The sequence below is a fragment of the Cervus elaphus genome, chromosome 12 (assembly GCF_910594005.1).
Source record: "Cervus elaphus chromosome 12, mCerEla1.1, whole genome shotgun sequence".
Classification (NCBI taxonomy): domain Eukaryota; kingdom Metazoa; phylum Chordata; class Mammalia; order Artiodactyla; family Cervidae; genus Cervus; species Cervus elaphus.
Window position 1 is genome coordinate 46,044,807 of NC_057826.1, and position 25,614 is coordinate 46,070,420.

Sequence of the window (25,614 nt, forward strand, 5' to 3'; positions counted from 1 at the left end):
AGACATGAGGTGGATCCTGAAGGATGAATACAAATTCTCTAAAAGGATTAGATGAAGAAGGAAGAGGGAACAATGCCTTCTTGTGCAAGCACAAGAAGCAGAAGAGAATACGAAAAATACTTAGGAAAGTGGAATTAGTGAAGCATGAAGTTGAAAAGTAGGAAGTGTCTTTGCCATAAAGAGGTTTTAGCCTATAGACTGTAGGAAGCCTACTGACCATTCCATTCATTGATAACTTTCAGTCTCCCAATCATTTTCTCCATCTCAAAGTCCTGTTATCCTTTTGAACAACTTCTATATCCAACTCATTTAGCCTTCATTTTACTTAGCCTTTACTCAACTCTAATGACTTTGCTTCATTTTTGTAACAGTCATCACTCTTCCTTACTAGTGTCTAAAAAACAACAACAACAACAAAGGTTATCCCTTCCTTTGTACAATACCATTCTTTCAACCTGGGCTTTTGAGCTTATCCTTTCCCTGAATCTTTGAGTCACTGCCCATAAATTGTCCTGTCTCCATTTTCTTTTCAACATGATAGTTTTAACACTTTGCTATGTATCCTCACTGATTTTTCCAGTATGTCACGTTTACTACCAAAATCCACACTATGCATTAGAATCGCGAAAGATGAGTAAGAAGGAAATGCAATCTTTAAGGAGTTCAGTCCAACAAAGAAAAGAGACATAAAAACAAATGTAATGATGGTACCGATGAATTTATTTGAAGAGCAGCCATGGAGACACAGACACATAGAGCAGACTTTGAGGACATGGGGTCGGGGAGGAGAGGGTGGCACGAATGGAGAGAGTACCGTGAAAACATACACACCATCATATGCAAAACAGATGTCCAGGGGGAATTTGCTGTATGGCTCAGGGAACTCAAACGGGGGCTCTGTGACAACCTAGAGGAGGGGAGGGGTTGGGCGGTGGGAGGAAGTTTCAAGAGGCAGGGGACATATGTACACTTATGGCTGATACATGTTGATGTATGGCAGAAACCAATACAATAATGTAAAGCAATTATTGCTCAATAAAAATAAATTTAAAAAAACAAATATAAGTAAGTGTAATTTATTTAGTCTATACAAGATAGTACGTGACATAGTTTAGTGGAATCCTGAATACCCACAATTAGTGCAGAGTTTATTTGTATGATCCATGAAGTGCCAAGAGAAACTATTTTTACTCTTTTTTTAACCTAAGAAAGTCGCAACTCTGCCCACTGAATAATATTTATAATGATCCATCTACAGGCATTAAGAACATCATTTATAGCATTCCAAATCTGCTGATACTTCTTTCCTCCCCATCTTAGTTAATGCTACTGGCTTTTCAAACCATAAATCTGGGAGTTACCCTGGATACCTACATCATCACCTATTTCTAATCTATAAAGTCTTAGTCTACAAACTATGTCTTAAATCCATCTGCTATCAGCCACCTGTATCATCAGCCTACATGATCTTGTCTGGACACTGCAATTACTTCCAAACTGGTATTTGTACTTCTACTGATGCGGCCTTTTGAGCCATTCTCAACTTATCAATCAAAATGATATCTTTAATTGTAAATATCATGCCAGAATTCCACTTTAAAACTCTCAATGGTTATTTCTTTCATAAATTTAAAAGTCTTTGATATGACCAAAAAAGATCCCTGAGAGATCTTTCCTCTCCCAACTTACCAAATGTGAAATATACAACACCACCCTTGTTACCACGATCTGACCCACTTGCCTTTCTTTAAGAGCACCAAACTAGTTCACACCTTGGAGACCTCACACAGGCAGATCCAACTATCTAGAATGCTTTTCTACTCAATCTTCACCCAGCCAATTCCTACTTACCCTTCAGAGTTCAATTTCAAAGTCACTCCACGGGGTAACTTCAACAATCACAAATTTGAATCAGATCTACCCTACATGTCCTACAGCATCCTAGTCTTCTTTAGATTTCAGAGCACAGTATATAATCAGACATGTGTTTGTGTGAATATTTGTTTAATATCTCTCTCCCCTAATAGAGTATATGCTCCATGCTCCATGTGAGCAAAACCTACAGGTGTTTTCTTTACAACTATATTAGCAACACTGAACATAATGCCTGATAGAATATGGGTGTTCAATAAATATTTGTAAGTGAATGAATGAAAGAAAAAGCCAGAAAGCAAGGACAAAGAGAACAACTATGCTGATAATCACACTAGAGAGACAATTAGCACAGTCATCCCAGAGTCATTTTAAGTTCTCTATACATTCTCCTCACCTTGACTTTTTTTTAAACAGCTTTGTTGAGATCTAATTCACATACCATATCATTTGCCCATTTAAAGTAAACAATTTAGCATTGTTCTGTATGTTCACAGTGGCTCAGACAGTAAAGCATCTGTCCACAATGTGGGAGACCCAGGTTCAATCCCTGGGTCGGGAAGATTCCCTGGAGAAGGAAATGGCAACCCACTCCAGTATTCTTGACTGGAAAATCCCATGGATGGAGGAGCCTGATGGGCTACAGGCCATGGGGTTGCAAAGAGTTGGACATGACTGAGTGACTTCACTTTTACTTTTTCACTTTCTGTATATTCATAGAGCTGTGTGAACACCCTAACTTCACCCCATGCCCTTTAACAGTCACTCCCAAAACCCTTCCCCTCAGCCCTAGGCAACCACCAATCTACTTTCTGTCCCTATAGGTTTGCCTATCCCAGACATTTCACATCATGGAATCATAAAATATGTGTCCTCCTATGACTGTCTTCTTTTACTTAATTTTTTCCAAGTTCATCCATTCATGATACATGTTGTAGCACATATCATTGTTTCAGTTATTTTTACCTGCCAAATAGTATTCCATTGTATGGATTTATGATATTTTATTTATCCATTCATCAGTTGATGGGCATTTAGGTTTTTTCCACTTTTTGGCTATTATCAATAATACTGCTATGGTCATTTGTATGCAATATTTTGTGTAGACATAAGTTTTCATTTCTCTTAAAGTTTTTGTGTAGACATAAATTCTCATTTCTATATAACCTAGAAGTAAAATTGTGGATCATTAGTAACTCTGTTTAGCCTTTTAAGAAAATGCCAAACTGTTTTCCAAAGTGAGTGCTCCATCTTACAATCCTACCAGCAACACACAGGAGGGTTCCAATTTCTCCACAACCTCACTAACACTTGTCATTATCTGTTTGTTTGTTTGTTTGTTTGTTTGTTTAATTCTAGCCTTCCAGAGTGTGAAATAATACGTCTTCATGGTTTTCTTTTGTATTTCACTGATGGTAATGATACTAGGCATCTTTTCATGTGATTATTGACCATCTATAGTCTCTTTGCCTTTACTTGCAAAAGCCCCAACCTATGATAAATAAACTATGTTAAGTACAATCATATCCCTCATGGAAGATAACATATATATCCCTTTATAATACATGTATTGCATTGCTACTGATTAGCTGGCAAGATATTATATTTTGTAAACATTTAGTTAAATATGTACTGATTTCAATTTTGTGATTTTATCTTCCTATTTTTAAGTCAATAGAACATCTTCTCAGCAGTCCAACATTATTGTGGGTCACACCTATGGTTCTTAATGGTCATTTCTATTCAATGGCAAAAGAGACTACTGGCATTTTGCATCAGATAATAAGGAAATAAAAGCTGTGCCATATTGCCTGAAGGGGTTGTGAGCGTGTAGAAGAATAATAATCCAGGCAAATCAGAAGTATTGCCTTAACTTTATTCTTTACAGTTTACTTCCAGTTTTGGAGGGAGGAGAAACTAAAAAGTAATATAACTCACTATATAGCCATTTTCATTTGTCAAATAACTGTACATATTGTAATTTATATTTTTATTTCATAATATTAATTTTCAAAAAACTACTTTGCTATCTTCCTAACACCCCTACTTATAAACCACCTTCCAAAAAATTAGAATTTATTTAGTGCCTCTGTGCACCATGCCACATACCTGATATTCATTATTTCCCAATTTCTCCCTGGGAGGGGTCAGACTGAACACTCTCCTAGCTCTGGCTTGAGGACTTGGCTTCTAATCAGCCTGCATCAGATGCTGACCATGATGTTCCCCTTCGGGACACTAACAGGTCATGACACACTCTCAACTGCTGGGAGCCACTAAGAAAAAAACACTATCACTCTTGGCAACTAGGAATTCAGGCCCATTGATTAAGTTCATCCCCTACATCAGACAAGTCTGTCAAGATAGGAAGACGTGGCTATTTTATCTAATGTGCAGAAACCAAGAGTCAAGGAAACGTTGGTGAATGCTACATAGAGATTGACAAAAGGCTACAAAAAAAGAAGTACCATTAGAATTCAGAGTGACCAAGGAGAGGAATTTTTCTCTATTTCAGGACTACAAAGAATCTCTGACACTACTACTCCATCACTGAGCTTGTCAGTCTACTATTTAAACTAGTTTTTTCTTCTTTTTGATTGAAAAAGAAATATATATAGTGAAACAGAATCCCATGTATACAATGAAAATTAAATTTCCTTCCTACTCCACATCCACCCAATTCTATACCCTTCAGAACTACTATTAGAAGTTTCCTGTGTAGCTATTAATATCTTCCATTTACAGGCAATAGACACATAGCTCTGTGTCTTGCTTTTTAACGATAGATTTCTATGTTAGCACAAATGTATTTATTTATATCTTACTCTTTTTTTTTTTTTTACAGTTGCACTAATTTTTATTTAATTTCTGATTTACTTTCAACACAATCTCATTCTTAGTTTTATTTTAGTGATATTCTTTTTTTTTCAATTTATTTATTTTTTTCCATTTATTTTTATTAGTTGGAGGCTAATTACTTTACAATATTGTAATAGTTTTTGCCATACATTTACATGAATCAGCCATGGATTTACATGTATTCCCCATCCCGATCCCCCCTCCCATATCTTATTCTTTAATAGTGGCATAATGTTTCATAGTGTGAATCAACCATAATTTATTTAACTATTCTCCAGTTGATAGATACATTTTTGTTGCTATTAGAAATGAGGTTGGAGAAATATCTTTGTTCGCAACTTCTTTGACCACCTGCCTTAAGATAAATTTTTGGATGTGGAGTTACTAGATCACAGGATATGTGTGCATCTTCGATTTTGCTAGCATCTATTTGCTCTGCACCCATATTTCTCTGATCCACAATGTATGAGATTGACAGTTTCTTCATTCTTCAACCGCAGATCTTATCAATTGTCTAAATGTTGGCAATCAGGTAGGTATTTCCTTGTTTTGATTTACATATCCTTAACTGTAAGGCTATTGCTTATATTTATATAATCCACTCACATTTCTTTTTCTGTGAACAGCTTATTCTTAGTCTTTGCCTGTATTTTCACTGTTACTATTTTTTCCCCATATTAAATCATCTAATGCTACTTTGGCTTAAAATGACTTTTATAGAAAATAATATCTTTTCTTTCTTCAAGAAATATAAGAACCACTTGAGAGTTTAAGCTATTCTCTGTAGATTTATAAAGGCAAGGTTATTTTTTTAATAATCACATATTCTGTTTTTACCACTACAAGGAAGGCCACAAAAGATATCTCATAATTTTACACTTATTGGATTATCATTTCAAACTTGATAAGCCTGATTAGAGTCTGGAAAAAATTTCAACCCTAATCAGATGAATATTTAATATTAAGGTAGACTCCCTTGAATTTTCACTACCTCTTTATTTTCCTGCTGTCTACTCTTTCGACAAGAAGAATCTTCTCCTTCTTTGATTCCTCTATAATTAATCTCCATTTAGTCAAATTCTTCACCATCAAAGAGTACTTGGCTTAAGGTGGATATTCCATAAACATTTAGGGGGCTCTTGAACCTGTATGTGGGTAGCATCAGGCCTCCTTCAGAATGCCTTCATTCATATGTCTGCTACTCTACTGCTTACAAGGGCATCAAGTGATGCCCCCCCCCCCACCAATTTCTTGGTAATAAAATCATGGGGTCCATTCCCATCTTATCCTCATTGTACACTATGCAGATGCTTCAGAAAAATCTATGACATTTTGTTGCACTTAGTTTATTTGATATTTACATACCTATCTATCCTACTAGACTGGAAACTCCTTGAAAACCAAGCTATGTCTAATTCATATCTATATTTACTGCCCAGCATAAACCCTAGCACATGGAAAGACCTCAGCAAATACACTGAATGAACAAAGAAATGAAGTTGTACTAGCCCTTCACTTACTACTAGTTAACACAAGACTAGAGGGGGGTACTCTTCCTACCCCCTTCTGATGTCTATGTCAGAAGCTTTCTCTATTTCATTTATACTTTTAATAAAACTTTATTACACAAAAGCTCTGAGTGATCCAGCCTCATCTGCAGCCCAGGATTGAATTCATCTCCTCCAGAGGCCAAGAACCCCGGCATCTTTGGGTGATTCAGCAACAGCCTTTCATCTTGGGGGCTCGTCTGGGATTCTTCAGGACAAGATGGACCTGATAATCTATGTGAGCCTACTTATGCTGACTCCAAAAATCCTGAGTCTGCCATTTGATCCTCAAGACAATGCCTTCCTGTCCTGGGCTCACTCCTACACTGCATTTCATAATCGGTCTAATCGTTGGGTCTGCGGAGACCTCCCCTCTTCATCAGTGGAAGGCTTCCCGTGGTGGACATCTCCACTTCAAGGAAAGGACTTTCTCCAAGTCTGCAAATACCTTCAACAATCACATGTGATGCCTCTTCTTAAACTGATGACATCTAACAACCCTAAGATGAACTGATGTAACTATGGACATGATGTGACTTTTCATTTTGATGACTATTTTGCCTTACATTTGTAACTATATAATGGGGTTTTCTAACCGTCTAAAAGCTTTTAATTTACAAATTGTTGCTCGAGCTCCTATGAGTGCCACAGCCTCCTCCAACTATTACTTGGGCCCCTGGATCAGAGACCCTCAATATGAGGGTTAGGAGAATATGTTGCCTTAACAATTTAGGGACCACGCCCCTAAACAGCAGGAAGTAGTTATCAAACGAAAACAACGCCCCTTTCCCTTGGCAACATAATTCTCCTAAAAGAAAAGGGGAATGAGAGTGTCATTTCCTAGGTAGGTTGATAAGAAGTCTAGGGGTCCCCAAGGAGAGAGAGGTCTGGAATTCTCAAGGAGGAAGAAAGGACAAACTTTTTACTTTTTTTTCTCTACATTCCTTAAGATTATATAACAATAATGTATCCTGTCTGAGGACAGTCTCTGGATTAAACCCTCTGGCTAATTCTGTTATCTTAAAACATAAATTATGGGAGTAGGTCTGGTCTTTACAAGGATGTATCCTGCCTGAGGACAGTCTCTGGATTAAACCTTCTGGCTAATTCCGTTATCTTAAAATGTAAATTATGGGAGTAGGTCTGGTGAGGTCTTTACAACCTCCAGACATTCTTTGGATGCATTGGAAAGTAGATAACTCCATTGCTGACACTAGCAAGGGGGTACTCTTCCTACCCCCTTCTGATATCTATCTCAGAAGATTTCTCTATCTCCTTTATACTTTAATAAAACTTTATTACACCAAAAAAAAAAAAAAAAGACTAGAGGTAACCTTTCCCCATTCACACTATATTTGAGGGGCATTCTCCAACAGATCCCTTTCCCCAGAAGCATGAAGATAATCAGGCTTTTCTGAAGATAAATCAGGAAAAGTTTTTGGATCCTATTCAACCATTGTAAGATCTCCCTCAGTGCCTATTATAAGATAAATTACATAAAAACCCAAGTTTGAAATATTATATAAAGTAATTTAAAACATTTAATAGGATACTGAATTCTCATAAGGAAACTGCTCTCTTTCCATGGTTATACAATGCATTGTTTACCGTCAGCCAAAAAAGGCAACTGATTATATGAAAAATAAATATACAACTAGAAATGAAAGCTGTTAATAATAGAGACTAGGATCTCTTAAGAAGCCAATCTGCCTTGGGCATATCATGCTGCGGTTTCTATCTCCTTCTATCCTGAGACGGCCGTATTTTTGGTTTCAGAGTATAGGAAAGCCTCCAGCCAGAAGGGCATCAGTATGCAGTCCAGCATTGAGAGAAGTCTCCTAGGGATGCAGGAGCAGGCTTCATTCCCAGCCTGAATTGTTTTCTTAGTGGAATTCTACAATACGGAAAAAAAGTTTTTGCTCAATTCTGTATGTGCTGAAGCTTGCCACAACAAACTGATTAGACTGACAGCTTGGCTTGAAGTCCTAGGAGAAATACAATTGAATAGGGGCTAGGAGACTTGAGGGGAACCGGCCAACTGCTGGTGTTGAGTGACTGATAAGAAGTAGCCTGGAGTCATGGAGTTTAAAGCTGGAGAGGAACATCTTAATAATAACAGATGTGAATCAGGTGAGAAAACTAAACCCCGGTTGGTATTAGCTTTTCCTGGGTAGAACTGTAAACAGGAGCTAAAGAAATGGAGATGGTGGGTGTTGATTCCTCTTTTCAAAAGTTTGGTGTTGAAAGGGAAGGAGGCAATTGGAGCTCTTTAAATACTTTGTGACATGGCAAGGATTGTTGTCATAAGGATCTCACCAATGGAAAAGCTGTGAATGATTTAGGATTATTTTAAGAATCACAGTCATGATGAAAGGATGATGATATAGTAAGTTACAGAAAGTCAACTATTTTGATAGCCAGAAAGATACCATTTGGGTTGCACATGCTTTGTGTTGTGTCCTCTTTGCCACCCCATGAACTGTAGTCAACCTGGCTCCTCTGTCCATGGGGATTCTCCAGGCAAGAATACTAGAGAGGGTTGCCATGCCCTCCTCCAGGGGATCCTCCCATCCCAGGGATCAAACCCAGGTCTACCGCATTGCAGGCAGATTCTTTACCATCTGAGCACCAGGGAAGCCCGCACATGCTTTAGATATACAAGTTCATTCTGCCTCTGTCTTTGCAGATCTAAGATCATTAGTTCCTATAGAATTTATGGGAACAAAGATGTCTACAATCTAATCCCCAAAACCTATGAATGTATTACCTTACATGGCAAAAGGAACTTGGCAGATGTGATTAAGAAATGAAATGGGAAGCATATCCTGAATTATGCAGGTGGGCCCAGTGTAATCACAAGGGTCTTTATAAGAGAGAGGCAGGAGGGTCTGAGTAAGAGGAGATGTGACTATAGAAGTAGAGATCAGAATGAGGTGAAGAAGGGGTCATGAGCCAAAGAATGCACACAGCCCACAGAAGCCAAAAACGGCAAATAAATGAATGAATTCTTCCCTAGAATCTTTACAAGGAACATACCCTGTTGACACATTGGATTTTGAAACTTCTGACCTCAAAACTGTGAGATAAATTTGTACTGTTTTAAGCTACTAAATTTGTAGTGATTTGTACACCAGCAATTGGACCCTAACACAGAATCTAAAGTGGATTTTGAAGAGATTAATTTGCACATTTAATGGACTTCAGCCCTAGATCAGTGGGAACTATAGACATTATTAATATGCAGCTGTGCTCTGACTACCACCATTCACCAGCCCAACCACAGTCTTCTACAACTCTATGCCATGAGCTCATTCTATTCCCTCCACCTACTGTTCGCTTTTGTCCTTTTCCACCTGTCACATTCCCACTCATCTTTTAAAGCAATTCAAGTGTTATGACCTTGTCTATAATGGCTTCTTGTATGCATGCTGTTAGGGAAATTAAAGTGGAAGTAGTCTTGTTCAGGCTTCAGAAGTAGGAGAACAGGCCTCTGACCAAATTCTGACCTTGCCTGGACCCTGCCTGGACTACCTGCCTGCAAACACATCAGTGGTTACCAGCTAGTCAAGTGGCATTTTAGATAAGAAAGAGAGTGAGTCTTGGAATTTCTTAAGCCCCTGGGGGCCTGGAAACTCCATGTCCCACTCCCCCAACTTCAAGGTCTAACAAAATCTTACAACTCACAAGGTGAAACAAACAGCATTGTAAAAGTTAAAGAAAAACTAGAGCATTTCTGCACTAAAACTGATGATGGCATCAGTTTTCAGCCTGGGGTTATAAGCAGGAGCCCCCAAAATTGCAATCTGAAGCCTAACCTGTAGGGTGGATGCACCGCCTGAGATCATTTCCCAGTTGAGACCCCAGACTGCTGCTAATGTGAGACTTCCCAGCGCTGTTCAAGTCTGGGAGTAGGTGTCGGCTCAATTTGACAATGTATATGCTGTTACCTCTCTCTACCCTTTCTATTTATTTTCCTAATGATTGTATATTGAAATTAAGTTAAACAATCTTCTATTAAAAGTTGAAACTGTTTTGTGTGTAGCGAGTGGTTCTTTTAAGGAATCCTTCCAACCTAAAATGAAAGTAAAACTTTCAGCAAACACATGCCTCCAGGAAGACAAGATTTCCCCCTTTGTTTCCATCAGAACTCTGCTTTGCCCCTTGCTGTAGTCTGACTGTCATTAAATGTATCTCTATGTCACCCCTACCACATCCTCTGCCTTGGCCTGAGTCTTCACAGGGGTAAATATTCATCCAATCAATGGGGCTTTCCTGGTGGTCTAGTGGTTAAGAATCCACCTTGCAATGCAAAGGACACCAGTTAGATCTGTGCTCCAGAAGAGCCAGCCTGCCGCAGAGCAACTAAGCCCACAAGCCGCAGCTACGGAGCTCACGCGTCACAACTACTTAAGTCTGTGCACCTAGAGCCCTTGCTCTGCAACAAGAGAAACCACCGCAATGAGAGGCCCGCACTCTGCAATAAAGAGTAGCCCCCACTCACCATAACTACGGAAAGACTGTATGCAGCAGTTAAGACCCACCACAGCCAAAAAACAAATAAATAAAATTTTTTTTTTAATACAATCCTCAGTTGGTAGAATATCAGGCAATTTGTTGGCGAAAGATCTCCCTGTTATTTGTTACAAATATCTCTTGCAAATCATTAGTACCACACTGTTTCAATTACTGTAGTAATCAGTAATTCACACCTCCATATGTAGGTATAGATTGAGTGTTGTCTGTGAGAGGAGATGGGTCAAGGTCTTCTTAAGCTACCATCTTGGATTCTTTTCTGGGTCACATTTTATATCTTTAACATCTCTGCTTAACAAAATTGATCTTTCCTCTAGCCTCTTAAGTGAAGTATAGTTATAACACCTATTTTAATTTCTTATTTACTAACTCTGTTGTGTCACTTGGAGGTCAGTTTTGATCGAATAAACATCCTTCTCAGTATGGGGCATATATTGTTTTCATCACAGGGAATTTTCTATCAGAAGCCAGATATTATGAATTTTACACTGTAATGTACTGGATATTTTGTATTCCTATAAGTATTCTTGAACTTTGTTCTGGGATATAATTCAGTTACTTGGAAATAAATTTTCTTGAGACTTTAAAACTTTATATATCCTGTTTTTTGCTCCTGACTGCCACCTCATTAAACTCTAGAAATAGCTCAACTTTGGATCTTAGTTAAGGCTTCTTTGAAATAATCTTATGCCTTCTTTTTTTAATGTAAGAAAATTAACTTCTACCTGACATAAGGAGAGATATGATACCTTAATAATGCTTTTATGTGAGTTTACGGAAAACATTTGAGGATGATTTAGGTTTTACCCTCCCTTGAAGGGATGTAAAACAGAATGACAAGTCCTTTTCACACCTTAGATTCTATTTGTGTCTACTTTGTAATCTATTTTTATGGCTACAATCCAGTTTCACCTCCCTAGGTTGTATTTAATAGTGTCTTGACTTTGAGTCAAGCAGGATAGAAGTGGCTTGCTGTGGGGCAAGTTAACCTGGCCAAACACAGACTCCTATGTCGTTTAAGAGGTTGTAAGAAAGGACTCTCTCATTTTGGTATTGGATATGTTGGGTGCACATGCACACATACACACACTCATGCATGCACACACAGAGAGTAAATTCTATCTTCAGTTGGAGCCCTGGGGCATGTAAACAGCCATAAGAGAATCTCCTAGGCTTACAGGGTAGGGAGAGCTAACCCTCTCCTATGTATTAACAGAAGTGGCAGATGGCAGCTATCTTGACTAATAATCACCAGATGGCATGTAGCTATGCCCTGTGGTACAGGAAACAGGAAACTGGGTTGATTGTGTATTTTCTACACTTAAGCTCTTCTTACTTGATTGAAATTTGTTCATGCTATTAGTCATATATCTATGTAAGAAGGATTTAAAGAATGTGACCAGAACTTTACTGTGCCTGCACAGAGCATTTAATTTCATGAAGTTTTAGCATATTACACAAGCTAATAACTTTCTAGTTTGCTAAGCAGCTCACAGATTTCTGTTCATGTGTATTCTAAGTCATGATATCTGTTTGTACCATGCTGTGATACATTCTAAAACCTTTTGCCCAGATGTTTTCTGGAATGATAAAACGTCTAGAGAAATGAAGTCTAATATTTTCAGTAGCAGAATTTTATTGTAAAATTTCAAAATAAATTTAATGGTATGCTAAACATAAATTAATTTTGCTGTTAGAGACATTAGTTATGATACACGTACAGTTGATGCTGTGGAAACAAATGAGATCAAAAGCAGAATGAACCTTAATCCTAGAACAAAAACTCACAACAATTTAAAAAATAAGCTGTAATAGATATCCTTTTAATTAACAGATTATAATGACTGAATGGGAATGAAGAACCCAGTATTATAACCAAAACCAAACTATGACAACATTAACATAACATGTTTCTGTGGATTCCTTAAATTATTCGGGTCCTGAATGGTAATGTGCCTCTTTATATCTAATATTTTGTATGTATTTGGCTGTTAGGTTTAACTTTCTTGAATTAAATATGTAGAACCATAATGTGTAGAGATGATATACAGTATTTTAAAAAGCTTCTGTGTCACTGGCAATAGTTTCTAAATTGCTTTTCTGTAAAGACTGACATTTTATTTTGTGATTCCATTTCCTGTTTAGTGCTTTTGCCTAACAGGCTGATTACAGCCTTTTACTCTCTATTTTAATGTATACAGATGCTTTTTATATTTTAATATAATGTAGGTTACACGGGCAACCAATGCCATATAAGAATTAATGGGCTAGAGCTCATTGATGAATTTGGTAAGGTTTCAGGATTCAAAATTAAAACACAGAAATCTCTTGCATTTCTATACACTAACAACAAAAATATCAGTTCAGTTCAGTTCAGCTGCTCAGTCATGTCAGACTCTTTGCAACCCCATGGACTATAGCACGCCAGGCCTCCCTGTCCATCACCAACTCCTGGAGTTTACTCAAACTCATGTCCATTGAGTTGGTGATGTCATCCAGCCATCTCATCCTCTGTTGTCCCCTTCTCCTCCTGCCTTCAATCTTTCCCAGCAGCAGGGTCTTTTCTAATGAGTCAGCTCTTCACATCAGGTGGCCAAAGTATTGGAGTTTCAGCTTCAACATCAGTCCTTCCAATGAACACCCAGGACTGATTTCCTTTAGGATGGACTGGTTGGATCTCCTTGCAGTCCAAGGGACTCTCAAGAATCTTCTCCAACACCACACTTCAAAAGCATCAATTCTTCAGTGCTCAGCTTTCTTTATAGTCCAACTCTCACATCCATACATGACTACTGGAAAAACCATAGCCTTGACTAGACAGACCTTTGTTGGCAAAGTAACATCCCTGCTTTTTAATATGCTGTCTGGGTTGGTCATAACTTTCCTTCCAAGGAGCAAGCATCTTTTAATTTCATGGCTATAGTCACCATCTGCAGTGATTTTGGAGCCCCCAAAAAATAAAGTCAGCCACTGTTTCAACTGTTTCCCCATCTATTTGCTGTGAACAAAAGATCAGGAAGCGAAATTAAGAAACAAAGAAACAATCCCATTTATCATTACATGAAAAAGAACAAAATACCCAGGAATAAACCTACCTAAGGAGGCAAAAGACCTGTACTCAGAAAACTGCAAGTTGCTGATGAAAGAAATCAAAGGTGAAACAAACAGATGGAGAGATATACCATGTTCTTGGATTTGAAGAATCAATATTGTGAAAATGACTCTACTACCCAAAGCAATGTATAGATTCAATGCTCAGTAGTGTCTGACTCTTTGTGACCCCATGGATCATAACTTACCAGGCTCCTCTGTCCATGGGATTTTCCAGGCAAGAGTACTAGAGTGGGTTGCCATTTCCTTCTCCAGGGGATCTTCCCAACCCAAGGATCGAATCCAGGTCTCCCACATTGCAGGCAGATTCTTTACCATCTGAGCTACCAGGGAAGCCTTAGATTCAATCCAATACCTATCAAATTATCAGTGACATCTTTCACAGAACTAGAACAAACAATTTTACAATTGTATGGAAACACAAAAGACTCCAAATAGTCAAAGCAATCTTGAAAAACAAAAATTGAGCTGGAGGAATCAGGCTCCCTGCCTTCAGACTATATAGCAAACCCACAGCCATCAAAGTGGTATCATATTGGTACAAAAACAGAAATATAAATTAATGGAATAGGATAGAAAGTTCAGAGATAAACCCATGTACCTACGGTCACCAAATCTTCGACAAAGGAGTTAAGAACAGGCAATGGAGAAAATGCAGTCTATTCAGTAAATGGTGCTGGGAAACTGGACAGCTACATGAAAGAATGAAATTAGGCTCTTTCCCAGCTGGAACCATGGAGGGTGCAGAAGAGAAGAAAAAGAAGATTCCTGCTGTGCCAGAAACCCTTAAGAAAAAGCGAAAGAATTTCACAGAGCTTAAGATCAAGTGCCTGAGAAAGAAGTTTGCCCAAAAGATGCTTCGAAAGGTAAGGAGGAAGCTGATTTATGAAAAAGCTAAGCATTACCACAAGGAATACAGGCAGATGTACAGAACTGAAATTCGAATGGCTAGGATGGCATGAAAAGCCAGCAACTTCTATGTACCCATGGAACCCAAATTGGCATTTGTCATCAGGATCAGAGGTATCAACGGTGTGAGCCCAAAGTTTCAAAAGGTGCTGCAGCTCCTTCACCTCCAGCAGATCTTCAATGCCACCTTTGTAAAGTTCAACAAGGCATCAATTAACATGCTGAGAATTGTGGAGCCATACATTGCATGGGGGTACCCAAATCTGAAGTCTGTAAATGAATTGATCTACAAGCGTAGTTATGGCAAAATCAAAAAAAGCGAATTGCCCTGACAGACAATGCATTGATTGCTCCTTCTCTTGGGAAATATGGAATCATCTGCATGGAGGATCTGATTCATGAGATCTATGCCGTTGGAAAACGTTTCAAACAAGCAAACAACTTCCTGTGGCCCTTTTAATTGTCTTCTCCACGAGGTGGAATGAAGAAAAAGATCACCCATTTTGTAGAAGGTGGAGATGCTGGCAACAGGGAAGACCAGATCAACAGGCTTATTAGAAGGATGAACTAAGGTATCTACCAGGATTATTTTTGTAATCTGGTCTGTTAATAAACAATTGAAACAAACAAACAAAAAAAAAAGAATGAAATTAGAACACTAAAACCATATACAAAAATAAACTCAAAATGGATTAAAGACCTAAATGTAAGGCAAGATACTATAAAAAACTCTTACATAAAAACATAGGCAGAACACTCTCTGACATAAATCTCAGCTATAGTTTTTATGATTCACCTCCTAGAGTAATGAAAATACAAATAAACAAACAGGACCTAGTTAAACTTAATAACTTTTGCACAGCAAGGGAAACCATAAACAAACCAAGAAGGCAACCCTCAGAATGGGGGGAAATATTTGAAAATGATGGAATGAACCAACAAGGGATTAGTCTCCAAAACAAGGAAACAGCTCACGTAGCTCAATATCAAAAAAAAAAAACAAACAAAAACGAAATGAACAAACAACCCAATCAAAAAATGGGCAGAAGATCTAAACAGACATTTCTCCAAAGAAGATACACAGATGGCCAAAAAGTACATGGGAAGATGCTCAACATCACTATGAGAGAGATGCAAATCAAAACCATGAAGAGGTAGTAGATCACCTTACACTGGTCAGAACAGCCATCATTAAATAAATCTATAAACAATATACGGTGGAGAGAGTGTGGAGAAAAGGGACTCTTACATTGTTGGTGGGAATATAAATTGGTACAACCATTATGGAGAACACCATGGAGGCTTCTTAGAAAACTAAATATAGAACAACCATATGATCCAGCAATCCTACTCCTGGGCATATATCTGGAGAAAATCATAATTCAAAAAGATATATACACACCAGTGTTCACTGCAACACTATTTATAATAGTCAACACATGGAAGCAACCTAAATGTCTATCAACAGAGAAATGGATAAGAAAGATGTGGTACACATATATATAATGGAATATTACTCATCCGTATAAAAGAATGAAATAAGGCCATTTGTAGCAGCATGGATGGCCCTAGAGATTCTCACACAGAGTGAAGTAAGTCAGAGAAAGACAAACATCATATGATACTGCTTATATGTGGAGTTTTTAAAAATGGTACAAATGAACTTGTTTACAAAACAGAAATGGATGTAGAAAACAAACTTACAGTCACCACGGGGGGAAGCGGGGGAGGGATAAACTGGAAGACTGGGATTGACATATACACACACTATACATAAAACAGATAATTAATATGAACCTATTGTATAACACAGGGGATCTATGCAACACTCTGTAATGATCCATATGGGAAAAGAATCCAAAGAAGAATGGATATATGTATAACTGATTCACTTTGCTGTATACCTGAAACTAGCATAATATTATAAATCAACTATACTCCAAAAAAAATTAATTAAAAGAAAGAAATAATGGTAAGTTAATTGGTATTGGCAATCCACATACAAAGAATGAAGTTGGACTCTTATCTTATACCACACACAAGAATTAACTCAAAATGGGTCAGAGACCTAAACATAAGCGCTAAAGCTATAAAACTCTTAGAAATCATAGAGAAAAAACTTCATGACATTGGATTTGGCAATGATTTCTTGGATATGACACCAAAAACACAAGCAACAAACATAAAAATAGATAAACTGTGCTATGTCAAAATTAAAAACTCCTATGCATCAAAGTCTATGGGGTCGCAAAGAGTCAGACACAACTGGGGGACTAACACACACACATGCATCAAAGGAAACAAATAACAGAATATAAAGGCAACCTACAAAAGGATAGAAAATATTAGCAAATCATATACATAATAAGGGGTTAATATTCAGAATACACAAATAACTCCTACAACTCAACAAACAAACTGTAGTTAGACATTTTTCCAAAGATGATACACAAGAGGCCAACAAGAACATGAAAAGACACTCAATATCACTAATTAATAGCAAAATGAATATCAAAACTACAAGGATGGTTACTATCCCAAAAATATAAAGAAAGAGAAAATAACAAATGTTGGTGAGGATGTGGACAAATTTGAACCCTGTACACTATTGGTGGGAATGTAAATGGTAAAGCTGCTATAGAAAACAGTACAGCAGATTCTAAATAAATAAAACTAGAATTACTATATGATCTATCAATTCCCACTTCTGGGTCTTAAAGAGATATTTGTACATGTGTGTATCAACAGATAAATAAATAAACAATGGGAGACTATTAAGCCTTCAAAAAAATTCTGACACATGCTATAACATGGATGAACCTTGAAGAAATTGTACTAAATGAAATAAGACAGTCACAAAATAAAATAAAATGTAATTCAACTTGAGGTATTTTAGGCAATCAAATTCATAAAGACAGAAAGTAGAATGCTGGTTTCCAGGGACTGGAAGGGAAGGGAAAGATAAGTATTACTATTTAAAGGGTATAGGGTTTATGTTTTGCAAGAGGAAAAGAGTTCTGAAGGTTGGTAGCTGACACTGTGAGTATACTTATCACTACTGAACTGCACACTTATAAATGGTCAAGGTGGTTAACTTTGTATTACATATATTTTAACACACTTTTTAAAATTTTTTAATGTTTTAATCAATTAGTGCTATATCTTTCATGTACAGATTTATTTGTAGACATAAATTTAATTTCTTTGGCAGTAAATATCCAAGAGCACAAATGCAGGGTCATATGGTAGTTTCATGTTTAATTTTTAAAGAAACAGCCAAATTGTTTTCCAGAGTAACTAGACCATTTTATATTCCACAGCAATGAATGATCCAATTTCTCTGCATCTTCTCCAAAATTTTGGTATTATCACTCTTTGATTTTAACCATTCCATAGATATACAGTGATATCTCATTGCAGATTCAGTTTGCATTTCCCTAATGCCTAAAGGAGATCAGTCCTGGGTGTTCATTGGAAGGACTGATGCTGAAGTTGAAATTCCAATACTTTGGTTACCTCATGCGAAGAGTTGACTCATCGGAAATGACCCTGATGCTGGGGTGGGGGGTGGATTGGGGGCAGGAGGAGAAGGGGATGACAGAGGATGAGATGGCTGGATGGCATCACCGACTCGATGGGCATGAGTTTGAGTAAACTCCGGGAGTTGGTGATGGACAGGGAGGCCTGGCATGCTGTGATTCATGGGGTCGCAAAGAGTTGGACAAGACTGAACGACTGAACTGAACTGAACTGAACTGAACTGAGTGGCTAATGATGTTAAACATCTTGTCATCTGCTTATTTGCCATCTGTATATCCTCTTTGATGGAGTATCTCTTCATGTCTTTCACCCATTTTCCAATTAGATTTTTTTTTTTTACTACTTACTTTACAAACTGTAAAATTTGGAGGAATCTCAGAAGCAAAAGTACCTTCCTATGAACAAAACAAACAGGAGCACAAATAAAATTTTTTTAACTAGACAATAAATGGTCAGACAAATTTTAAAAAAATACTCTGCAGCAGTCTCTCAGTGGTGAGATATAACTAATACCTGTGGTGCTAAATGTATCAATAATTCTCTAACTGACTGAGTCACTTTGAAATGGATCCAGCAGCCTGGCTATCATCCATATTGTGACAGCTTTCAGACCCCAAGCTCTGCAGGAATTGCTTTATTGTTAACCCCAGGGTCACTGATCCTGGAGTTTACCATGGTTTTCAGTCACACATGAGGCTGAAATCAGCCAGTCAACTTCATTTAAAGAGAAAGTTTGTTTCTCCATGCTCCCTACACTCTTTCCCAATTTCACCTGCAGAACAATAGTGACCATAACAACAATAATAACTACTAGCATTAGCACAGTTTTTTCCTTTACAAAGGGTTTCAAAATCAACTTCACCCTCTGTTGACTTTCTGAGTAAAATTAAAATGTAATTGCAATAAAATTAACTGATATTCTGTGGTTCTTAGGAATGCTGTAAATCCAGAAAATAATTGTTAAATCTATACTTATTCTGCTGAATCAACTGAAGCTGTTGGAAGAAGCTTCAAACCCTTCCCCATCAAAGGTAGCTGAGCAGGGTTTAAAGAAACAGAGTTTATTTTCTCCAAAGACATGCCGGGAAAAAAAATTTTTTTTTACTTGACCTCCCCAAGTCAATGAAGAGCTGAAATCAGACTAAAAACTAAAATCATCTTCCTTCTCTGTGAGCAATATCACTCTGGTTTTTCACCAAAGCTTTAGAAATTCTTTTTCAGTTACATCTTGAATGGGCATCTCACATTTCAACTAAAGACATGAATTCAACTTCACATGGTGCTATACTGAGTTCAGAAATGATTCAACCAAACACTCAAAATGGATTTTCATCACTGGGATCTTTTTTTCCCATTCCAAAGTTTTTCCACTAAATAGCTAGTGTGTGTGCCATTTGTTCATTAGATTCTTCTTGGTTAAACAACATACTTCTTCACTTTCTGAAGTTTTTCTTTCTCGCTGATTTGTTTGCTTTTTTGTAGTCTGCATCTTAAGCTTCTTTGTAGTATTGAAGATACTTTGAGTATCCTATTGACTCTTTTACTTAATGCCAAATAACAAATCAGTAAGCAATATAGACTGTCTTTCAAACATGAAAAGGTTTGAAAGGTTCAGGGTCATCATCTCTAATAATTTTATTATTAGAGCATTACTGGAACATTAAAAACATTAAGAATGTTCCAGCATTACTGGAACATTCTTCAGTACCTTCATTCATCTATTGGGTTCAGAGAATTGGGGATGCAATGATCAATCAGACAAGATCTCTGCCCTCAAGAAGTGCACATTTGAGGGAAAGATATAAAAACCACAACTGCAGTACAGAGTGTGAACTGACATAAAAGCTGTGAGCAAAGTACCATGAGTGGGAAGCTAAATAATTTGGAACCCAATAAGAATACGAATTTTACATAAAATTCCAAGAATGGCTGGATCAAGGGAATGCATATTTTAGAAACTTGATAGATATTTACAATCTGTCTTTTAAAAAGGTTGTGCTATTCTCTCTAATGTATCTCACTACATCCTTATCAGCTCTCTATATTTTCCACAGTTTTCATCTTTGCCAGTATAATCGATGAAAAATAGTTTGGTACATCTTGACTACTTCATTTCTCCTAAATTAAAAGAAGCAATAGGAGGACTGTTAACTCTGGACTTGACTCTGATCAACAGGGTAAAACCGGTTGAAATTGATGTGAATATTGTGAGAAAATAACCCTCTAATCCTGGGATTAATGATAATTAAAAAAAATAAGACATTAGGTACAACCATTGTCTTATTTCTTTATCATCATAACTCTCAAGGTTAGAGTGTTACCGTCTCACAATATGCCCCAAAGTTTAGGAAACAAATTTTGAAAGGGTTCAAAGTAAAATCATGGATGTTCTACAAGAAACGCTAAAATGAAGGGGTGATGAACGGGTTCCATTTCACATTCTAATGCCAATCAGCTGTCCCCTTGGAGTCCAATAATGAGATGGACTATGAAGAGCATACAGCTCAGTGATTTAAAAAGAAATGACCAACTAGTGATTTCTGCAGTGTCTACTACATGGAAGAATGATAGTATATGTACCCCATCTCTTTCATCCTAAACTAAAAACAGCCACTGCCATTTTTAAAGATGAAGCAATACTCTAGGAAGTGGTTGTGAAGCAGAAACGAATAACTCAGCACATCTACATTTGGGTTTAGGTTTTGGGTTTTTTTGTTAGTTTGCTTTCATTTTGTAACAATTATAGCAGCGGTTTCCAACAGGGAGCAACTGTGCCCTCCAGGAGAAACGTGGCCATGTCCTGGAGACATTTTTGGTCATCACAGGTGTTGCTACTGGCATCTATTGGATAAAGGCCATAGATGCTGCTAAACATCCTATAATGCATAGCACAGCTGCTATAACAAAAAATTGTCTGGCTCAAATGTCAATTGTGTCACTGTGGAGAAACCCACATCTATAAAAGGAAGGAGGGGTACTTAATTAGGGAACAAGTTAGAGCCACATACTTGGAAAGTGTCAGCAAAACCATCCAAGAATCAGATGAGGCTTGTAAAGAGTGCTTTAAAAAAAAAAAAAAAAAACACTTGTTTTTAAGTTTTGTTGTTTGGAGTTTCTTTCTTTAGCTGCTGATGAGAAACTCAGTAAGGATGGAGTAGAATCACCAATTAGGGAAGACGATTCAAAACAGAGAAAGACATGCAATTGAATACTTATTTTGCAAATCATCTCACCAGGGAGAGAGATTTCCACACCAGAAAGCATAAAACAAATACTGAGTGGGAAGAACTGAAGTCCAACACATGAGTGAAGTCACGCTCTGCCCAGCTATTTAGATGAATCTAACTGCTCAAATGCAAGTGAATTACCTTCAGGGCATTTAAAGTGCTTATACCATCAATGATTTGAGAAGTTATGAAGAATGAAAAAGGCTTCTGAAAGTGAGAAAGAGAGGAAATGTACCAGTTGTCCAAGAGGGATAGGGACAAACAGAGAAAAAGGTTTGTTTCCAGAAATTATAGAACAGCAGATTTGGTATCTGCTCAGCTGTCCTCACTTTCCAAAGGTACTCTGGTGTAGTGGCTTAGAGTGTGGAGTAAAGAACTTAAAGTCATCGCTGACTCTGACAGTTATCTGTACGGCCCTTTCTATGTTGATATCCTCATCTATGAAGTAGGGATTTAAAGATACCACAAGAACTTAACTTACTGGATTGTTAAAAGGATTTAACAAGTTAACACATGTGCTGGCACATGGCTGATGTTACCTAAACCTTAGCTATTATTATAAATGGTCCACCGGCTTCCTAACGGGAGCCTCAGAAGACATTCCCCAATCCTCCTTTTTCTTTTCCCGTCTTCACCTTCTGTAGACCAGTGCAATGCATTCCCTCTGAGAACCCTGACTGCCACCACAAACTGCAAAGGAAGGAGAGAGGGGCAGACAGAGGGGGAAGAAAAGGAGAAAACTGGGTGGAAAATTTACAATGAATACCAGTCCTCAGTTTCCCTTAGGCCCTAGAAGGAGAGGGTTTAGATGAAGAAAACTGAAATGTTTCAAAATGAAAATAAAACTGCCACATTGAGCATTAGAACACCTTCATGTAAATTAACAGGTATAGCGCAACCTGGAAAGAAATGTCAAAATCAGAGGGAAACAGGGACTTCCCTGGTGGTCCAGTGGTTAAGACTCTGCACTCCCAATGCAGGGGGCATGGGTTCGATTCCTGGTCAGAGAAAAAAGATCCCACATGCCATGCAGCACAGCCAAAAAAAAAAAAAAAAAAAATCAGAGGGAAACAGCCAGGAGTTCTGGCTGAAGTCTTTGGCCAACTGTGGCTGTGAACTGGTTTATACTATACAATAGTTCCCCATTGTCTCTGAGCCTGGCATGGAGCCTAGCACATAACAGGCATTTAAAAAACATTTGATGAATAAATGAATGAATGGTTTATGAGAACTATCACTCAGCCATTCTGTTGCCAGAAAAGGGGTTGGAGATGACCTACCTATTCATACATCTGGCCATTAACATCAGTTAAGGAGATCCTTTAAAACATTTTTTCCAACTGGAAATAGAACTGCCATATGACCCAGCAATCCCACTTCTGGGCATACACACTGAGGAAACCAGATCTGAAAGAGACACGTGCACCCCAATGTTCATCACAGCACTGTTTATAATAGCCAGGACATGGAAGCAACCTAGATGCCCATCAGCAGATGAATGGATAAGGAAGCTGTGGTACATATACATCATGGAATATTACTCAGCCGTTAAAAAGAATTCATTTGAACCAGTTCTAATGAGATGGATGAAACTGGAGCCCATTATACAGAGTGAAGTAAGCCAGAAAGATAAAAAACATTACAGCATACTAACACATATATATGGAATTTAGAAAGATGGTAACGATAACCCTATATGCAAAACAGGAAAAGAGACACAGAAGTACAGAACAGACCTTTGAACTCTGTGGGAGAAGGTGAGGGTGGGATGTTTCGAAAGAACAGCATGTATGTTATCTATGGTGAAACAGATCACCAGCCCAGGTGGGATGCATGAGACAAGTGCTCGGGCCTGGTGCACTGGGAAGACCCAGAGGAATCAGGTGGAGAGGGAGGTGGGAGGGGGTATCGGGATGGGGAATATGTGTAACTCTACGGCTGATTCATATCAATGTATGACAAAACCCACTGAAATGTTGTGAAGTAATTAGCCTCCAACTAATAAAAATTTTTAAAAAATAAAAAAAAAAAAAAAAAAACATTTTTTCCTTAGGTTACCTAATCAAATCTCTACACCATTTTTGCAAGAGTTTCAACAAAGGGAAAGACAGAGAAGGGGAGGAGAGGGGAGGGAAGTATTGGGAGCTTGGGATTAACAGATACAAGCTGGTATATACAGAAAGGATAAACAAGGTCCTACCACATAGCACAGGGAACTATATTCAATATCTTGCAATAAATCATAACAGAACAGAATATGAAAAAGAACAGATATATATACCTGAGTCACTTTGGGGCACAGCTACTTTGGCCACCTTATGCAAAGAGCTGACTCACTGGAAAAGACCCTGATGCTGGGAAAGAGTGAAGGCAGGAAGAGAAGGCAACGACAGAGGACAAGATGGTTGGATGGCATCACTGACTCAATGGACATGAGTTTGAGCAAGCTCCAGGAGATGGTGAAGGGCAGGGAAGCCTGGCGTGCTGAAGTCCATGGGGTCACAAACAGATGGACATGATTGAGCAACTGAACAACAACAACAAAATCGATAAAACCGGGGGGAAAGACAGAGGACCTTTTCAAGAAGACTGATTATTTCTCCAATTATTTATCAGCATTTGGGGACTGATCTAGGCTTTTCTGGGTATTTCTCACAAATTGCAATTATAACCCCAAAGAATTTTTTCCTCCAAGTGTTTAACCTACCTTCTCTTTCCTCTCAAATTTTTGTCCCTTCTTATGCCAACTTAAGTGAGAAAAAAACCCTATGAAGTGAGTAGACAGGAGGTAGCTGGTGTGGAAGGTGGGCTATAGGAAGGTTTCATGCCACCTTCTGTCAGTGCAGTGTTTCGGGGGGGAATGTCAGACACTGCTAAAATGTGGAGGAGAGGAGAGTGATTAGACCAGAAAGTCTATATAAGCCTTTTAGTCCTCATATTCAGTGGAAGCTAAGCATGAGATGTAAAGTATTATAATAAGATTGGGCTTTTCCCTGGACTTGTAACTGGTTCTATGTGCTAGACATGAACATATGTGCCCCCACCACCACCTCCCCTTCAAAGCAGGATCTGCTGCCCAGCTTGGGGACTGTGATCATCAGGGCATCTTCCAGCCATCATCTGGAGCAGTGTCAGCTTCAGCTACAGTTCATGCCATTTCAGGGACACCCTGCTTCCAGTGCTTGAGCAAGGAGGAGTAATAAAGGCACAGTCACTGTGGTCTGAAGCGAAACACTCTACCAAGCAAGGCTTGACCCATGGTTGACTGCCCCAGGTGAGTCAAGTCTTTGTCGGGCCTGCATCTCAGTTCAATTTCTCCCTCTGCCCAATCCTGCTTTCCCCCTTCCCTTCACAGGTGTTGAGCTCTAATAAATATATTACTCTGCTGGAAGTATCTGCTTCTGGCAAACCCAACCTACAACATTTTAAATGATGATCCCAAAGGATGAAGTCCTAAATTACTTGGAATAAGTATTAATAAATGACTTCCCAAGAGGGCTTTCTGAAGGAAAAAAAAGCTCAGTGAAAGAGGTAAGCCCTATTATGTCAGTCTGGGAGGGAGGTGAATTGCTTCAATACTTTATGCATATTCACTTTTTAAGGAAGGGACTGTGATCCTTTTTTAGGGCAAAAGACAGAATTTGTGGCAGAAAAGGAACTTGCGATTCAGAGACTTAATGAGCTAAATTTGCCCAGAGATTTGCGTCTTTCTGATGCTGGGAGGTAACAGTATGTAGTAGGAGTATAGAATGAGTCAATGCAAATCTGCTGACTCGTGCAAATTGAAGACGGATCTGCTTGTATCTTGTCAAGGAACAAGGTGAGGTTGCCATTGCTGATGAGACGGCAGCTCAAGAAAATGGAAAAGTCGTTCCCAAGGCAAAATAGAACAGCACATGAGTGATCTTCACCACCTCTTTTCTACAGGGAAATCAGCAATGAGAACAGAGCAACAAAACAGAAATTTCTGAATTCGTTTCCCAAGTTGTCCTAAGTGCCTGCCCAAAAAACTCTCC

General features: G+C 38.1%; 1 pseudogene; it reads left to right on the forward strand.

The window, feature by feature from the left end:
* Positions 1-14,409: 14,409 nt before the first annotated feature.
* Positions 14,410-23,775, forward strand: LOC122705054 (annotated as a pseudogene).
* Positions 23,776-25,614: the final 1,839 nt, after the last annotated feature.